This window comes from Pteropus vampyrus, unplaced genomic scaffold, assembly GCF_000151845.1.
Source record: "Pteropus vampyrus isolate Shadow unplaced genomic scaffold, Pvam_2.0 Scaffold115, whole genome shotgun sequence".
NCBI classification, from domain to species: Eukaryota; Metazoa; Chordata; class Mammalia; order Chiroptera; family Pteropodidae; genus Pteropus; species Pteropus vampyrus.
In genome coordinates this window covers 4,644,848-4,651,497 of record NW_011888896.1, presented here as the reverse complement: position 1 = coordinate 4,651,497, position 6,650 = coordinate 4,644,848, and positions in this window count along the sequence as shown.

The following is a 6,650-nucleotide window of genomic DNA, read 5'->3' as shown; positions in this document are numbered from 1 at the left end:
GCTCTCTTTTTGCCGTAGATTATTTTTTTACCCCTAAGCAGCCCTCTCTCTAGTTCCTGCCAGTTAAACCAATTTTAGAAGTCAGTGAGTACAATGAATCAGTGACTTTAGGCTTCTTGTGATTACTCTAATGTCAGTTCAATATTACTAATTAAAAAAACAATATTGAAGAGAATATGATATAATGAGAACTGAATTTCACAGAAATTTGAGTTATTTAAAGTTACAAGACTGAGAGGGAGGGGCAGAGAGAGAGAGAGAGAGAGTGTGTGTGTGTGTGTGTGTGTGTTTGTAGGAGCTGGAGCTAGAACAACTAGGTCTTTTTGCCAGGCTAGTGTCTTTTATACATATCTCGTGTTCATTGTCATCACTGCAATAAGAGATACCAATACCAACATTTGGATGTTCAGTCACAGATAGTATGCTTCTAAATGCCACAACCAGACATAAACACGGGACTATGTCTGCTACTTGGAACTATTATGACAATTCTTATATTCTTATTATAAATATCAGTTTCTTAGTCATCCTTGCACCACTCTTATTTCTCCTATGCCATTAAATGGCATAAAATGCATAATTCACCAGCACATTCCTGACATAAAGCAGACATTCTACTTTCTTCTTATTCCTCTTTCCTTTTGTAGTAGAAGAGACCTTGCTTTGGAATCCAAAGGACTCTTACTGACAATAATCTTGAACTATTCAGATTCCTTCCTGTAAAATGAAGATCAAAACACCTGCCATACCTTTCCCAAAGGATAGATGTAAAAATCAAAGGAGATAATGATTATGATTGGTTGTCTGATTTTATTTCAAAATTCTACATAATTTTTTTGAAGCATCATTGTTTGATGCCATTGGGATTTCTTGCCTCTTGGAAATCATACTTTGTTGTTACCCTTGATTTTCTTTGACAAATCATATCTATTGATTATAAAATCTCTTTTTAATATATCCAGTGCCCAGAGATTTATAAGTAAAAAAAAATGGTCACTTGAAGCTTTGCCAATATGTTGATATCAGCAAGATGAAATATTACCAGGCAAAATGAAGATAAATGACAGTCCAAATGGTTGGAGGCCTCCCAGTGACCCAGCTCAGATCACAGATGCAGCTGTGACAAATAATAGCCAGGGAGAGATGATCATTGTGATTTTAGTTTATTATTACCAGAAGACTGTTATGCATAAAATGTAGGTCAAAGCATTCTGTTTAATGCTATATTTATGTTCAGAATATGAAGTATGAAAATGATGTCTCAGCACTAAAGAAACAGGTGATAAATTAGTAGTCTCCAATGTGCTATTTAAATGACCACATTCAATTTCTGTCTTCTCAATGAAATATAAACTCCATAAGAAGAGGATCATACTTATTTTGTTTTCTGCCATCTCAGAACTTAGCCCAGTGTCTGCCTCATATAGACCCTCAATCAAATGCATGTAAAGGATTAATTAGTTAATTATTGAGACTTATTGATTGTTGCACTTATTATTTACAACTGTTTTTTCTTACTAAACTGCCCCCACCATTGAGAAGGATTATACTGTGGTCATCTTTATTCACTCTCTGTCTAGATAGGTACTTATTTAGTAATCAAGTAGATATAAGAAGGACACTGTCTAAGAAGTTGCCGCCAAGAGTTGCTTTCTCCTCTGGGTCTTCAGCATATGTAAGAAAAGAATACAAGTTCTCCTCTTAAACCAGCAAGAGGAATTGGTCAATAAAACAAGACAGAAACTATTGTAGTCCAATAAGGAAAAGTTAGAGGAAAGACAAGAAAATTAGAAGAATGTTCTGAGTATAAACTAATTGGCACCAAAGAAGATCAAAGGTAACGTTGGAACATTTAGAAAGCAGAAAGGAATAAAAGAAATTCATGAAGTCAAAGAAGTTAACAGTGGTAAATACAGCACGTTGCTTTTTAAATGTCAGAGCACAAAGAAAAATTTAGAGAAGTTATGGATTTCAACTGTAAGAATTTAAAAGAAATGTCATGGAGACAATTGTTGGAGGGTTAGTGATGTGTTTAGAAGTAATTATGTGAAGAATATGGCAGTTTTGATTGTGAAAAGCTGTGGTTAAGAATATAGGGAACTTTTTTTTAAACTAAGTAAGTAAATTCAGATTGTTGGAGATAACCCAGCAGCTGTTTTGCATAGAATTTAGTGTTTACATTTTGGAGAATAACACATTATATCTGGCCTTTAGTTAAAAAGTGATTTAGCCAATACTTTTTCAGAAAAATGACCTAAAATTTACCATCATAATTTCCACGAATCCTATTCAACTATTTGAAAATTCTGGGGAGAGAATCAAACATTGGATGTCTTTTATATGCATCTCTCTCTCTCTTTCTCTCTTTCTCTCTCTCTCTCTCCCTCCCTCTCTCTCTCTCCCCTCCTCTTCCTCCCTTCCCCCTCTCTCCCTCCCTTTCCCTCTCTCTGTATATATATAAACATATGTATGTATATATCTCACTCTTTTATATAAAGGTGAATTTTAAGTGTCTTTATTTCCAAAATATGCTTTTTATGTTTTATGAAAATATGAGTTTCAAAAATGAAAAAATAATTGAACAATATTTGTGTTTCTCAAAATTATTTATTTGTTGGTTTAAATCTATATTTATCCTGAATTTTTCAAAGGACCAATTCAGGTGTATATACACATCTTCTATTACCTGACAGATGACAGTGATAATAATTCACCATGATAAGATGCTTAAACACTTTACATCTAACAAGACGCTGCGGGAAGTTATGTAGCAGAACATCCTAGAAGCACAAAAATGGATAAAGTAATCTGTGATTTTACTTTAATTTTAAGTTTTAGAGAAAAAATAATAAAAAATATGAATACCAATCCGTCAATGTAGAAAGCAAATCCATTTAAAACAATACTAATATATACAAGGGCTATAGTTTTTTTAAGTAATGACCACTGATGAACTTATATTGGTGTCTGCTATCTCTCCTTCAAGTAATCACCTCTTCTTGAAACCACATTATTAAAATTTGGTCTGATTTGTGAAGAGATATACCGCTCTTCTGTCTATAAATAAAAAATGAATTCAAAGTGATTTAAAAATGAGTCTATGGAATATTTGTATCCCTGGGGACTCAGTAAATGTTTTAAAAATCTCTATAAATTTGTATTTATGCATAAATAAATTACTTGCATTCAAAATTTTTATCTTTTTATGAGAAATATATGTGCTAAATTGAGAGTTAAAAGACCGAAAAAGTTGTTTCAACTTTGTCTCTGAGTAGCTCTGGATCTGGGCAAGTCATTTAACTGTTTGGGTCTCAGTATGTAAAATGAGGAGATTGTGTTAAATATCTTTTAACATATTAAATAAATGAACTTCTATGACAACATTAACTACTGAAAAAAAGTTAATATAAATTGAATTGATAAAGAATAATATAATCAATTATTATAGATCATGTGGTGATGATTAAAGCCAGTACTTGTAGAATGTAATTAAATGTATTCATGGGTTGTAGTGATTGTTGTTACATTACAGTTAACAAGTATAGCAACGATGGCACCCTGTTAGTTAAGTGAAAGATATGTTATAGGTTTATACAAAGATTAAAATTACAGAAATTAGTAAGCTATCAATCACATATTTTAACATGTATTGATTATAGGTATCAGTTCTATGTCTAATTAATGTCTTCACTATCTGGCTATTTTTGATAAAAGTATGAAATATCTATATTATTATTGATACTGTCAATCTTATTAGCAGTTCAAATGTGTATTAATGTTTTTCTCTAGCTAGTTAAAAAGAAATTCTTATATCTGGGGTTATTTATCAACTGGTTAATGTTAAAATTAGGAGGTTAATGTTGATCTTGATTTAGGTCTAATTATTTTAGTACACCTGATAAAGTTTATGCCAGAACATTTGACTGGTCCTGGAGCGTAATTGTGGCCAAAAGTCAGAGCTCATATCAATTATTTTATGAGTAAAATCAATACAGAATTTCTGTTTGGAATAGTGAAAAAATTCTGAAAATGACTGGTGGTGATGGTTGCACAACATTGCAAATATACGTAATGCCACTGAATCATACACTTAAATATAGTTAAAATGGTACATTTTATGTTACATATATTTTGCCATAATGAAAGAGAAAGAATGAGAGGTAGAGAGGGAGGGAGGGAAGGAGGGAGGGAGTGAGGGAAGAATGGAGAGAGAAAAGGAGAAAGAGAGAGAGAGAGTACCAGTGGCTACAGATCTCAAAACAAAAACAAAAACAAAAACAAAAACAAAAAAAGCAAAGTAAACCTTTCCAAGGTGAAGGAAACTCCCTTAGGTGCAAAATTAAAACCTCATATTTACAACAAGGGAATGGGATGTATAGGGAATGGGATTTTCTCTTTATCTCATTCTTGGTTTTAAGTAACAGAATAGAAAAGAGAGTCTCTGTTGTCAGCAACTGTACAGCTACCTAGATCCACTAGCGCACAAGAATCTAAAGCAAAAAGAATTCATTAAATCTCAAGAAAATTTATTTTGCCCAAATATGGCCATGGCATCTTCTCGACATGAATTTTCTGTAAAGAATTGGCAGGAAAAAAATAGAAAAAAATAAAACAAACCAAAAAAAAAAAAAAAACCAAGAAACTCTCTTATTCAAATTTGAAGAATTCAAAAGGAATGAGCACAATATCATTACAAAATAAAGTGAAGGAAGAAACAGGAAAAACTAATTGCAGATGAAAGTCACCTCCATTAAGGATGTTATTATAGAGTAAATGAAAATTATACCCAAGTATGTCCATTTAATTTTTAAAATTAGTGGTTCAATATTTTTTATTAAAAAAAGTACAAAACAGAAATACAAGAGGTTAGGGAAGAAATGGTGAGAACAGTAGGAAAAATGAAGACAAAATGGAAGCATTTCAAGAATAAACTGAAAGTTGAAATATAGTAAGGGACATAGTAGACAGGAATGATAAAACTGAACAAAATAAATGTAGATAATATATGACAAATATTATAGAGAAAATGATAGATATGGGAGATTTTAAAAGGAGATTTAAAAAGTATACATTATATGATTCCACAAAAAAGAAAGCAAAGTAATGGAACAGAGGAAACTTACAAGAAATAAAAGACTTGAAAGAGCCTACCTAGGAAAATTTGATGTCACTCAACTCTGTAAATCTTGTTAAACATCGAATCTAAAGAAATAACCCTCTAAAATTGTTCAAGATGGAAAAAAAAGAACAAAACAGATTTTAGTCTTTTTCTCAAGAGGCTTAAATACATAAATACAAGTGTTATAGGCATGAAGGAAGGATCCTACAAAACTTGCAAGGAAAGAAAATGTGACCTACAATTTTTATACTCAGCCAAAAATTCTTCAAGTGTGAAGGCACAGATTAACATTTTTATAAACAAGGATATCTGAAATATTACCAGAAAAACTGGTAGTGAACACTAATTTTATTTGGCAGTGGGTCTAATATTAAATAAATGAAGGTATATGCTTATAAAGAGTGTAAGTAGTTTAAACTGAGACAATACAGAAATTATAGCATTTAAAAAGAGAAGCTGAGAGTAGAAGGAAGAGAGATGATGGAAGGGAGTATAAGCCTACATACAGACTTCCTCATATTTACTAGCAAAAGGTGAAGAGATTCTATGTGAAGTTGATGAATCAATAAGTAAAAAAATAATGTATCTGTAAGGGACTCAGAAGGACGCAGATGACATACTTGAATGTGATAACTCAAGTATGAAGTGTCGACAAATAGATAGTTTTTTTTCTTTTTAATATTGGCAGATTAAAATCAGCAAGCAATGGTAAAATTCCCAGGAGCTAGTAAGGAACTGTTACTAATCTTAGACCTGAAGGCAAGGATCTTCTACCATAGTATAAGGTCATGTGATGGGGGCTTCCCTTGACTGATCCAATTAGATGTCAGAAAATAATAAACTTTTTGATATAGCTCGTATAGTCACCTTTCAGGACAGAATGGAGTGGAGAATTACAAAGAGTAGTTCTTGAAAAAAAAGAAGAGAATATCTAGTCCAAACATATTACTAAAACAGGAAAATGCTATGAAAAATAATATAATCTGCAAAGAGAAAAGAGAAGAGAGTAGAAAGGAGAGGAAGATAAAATCATGCCATCACTTATTAAGGTAAAAAATCAATAGATACTGTCTAAAGAATTAGAAAATCGAGTATTGTATAGAAATATTTATTATTAACCATTGGAACAAAAGGGAACCATTGAAAAAATAACAGAAGACACAAATACCCAAAACGAAGCAAACAAATTACATAATGACTTGATCTTAATGTAAAACCTAAATTCAAGAAACTATGTGATTCAATAAAATTAAAAACACATACACACAAAACTATCATTTAGAGTTGAAGGACAGATAAAGAGCTCCCCAGACAAAAAGAAGCTGAAGGAATTTATCACCATCAAGCCAGTATTACAGGAAATGTTGGAGGGACTTCTTTAAGAAGAAAAAACATATGTCACAAACAAGAACAAAGAATGGTAACAACTACATTCCTATCAATAAGTATCTTAAAAGAAAAGAATTAAGTGCTCCAACCAAAAGATAAAGTGGCTGAAAGGATAAGAAAACAAGACCCCTACATATGGAAA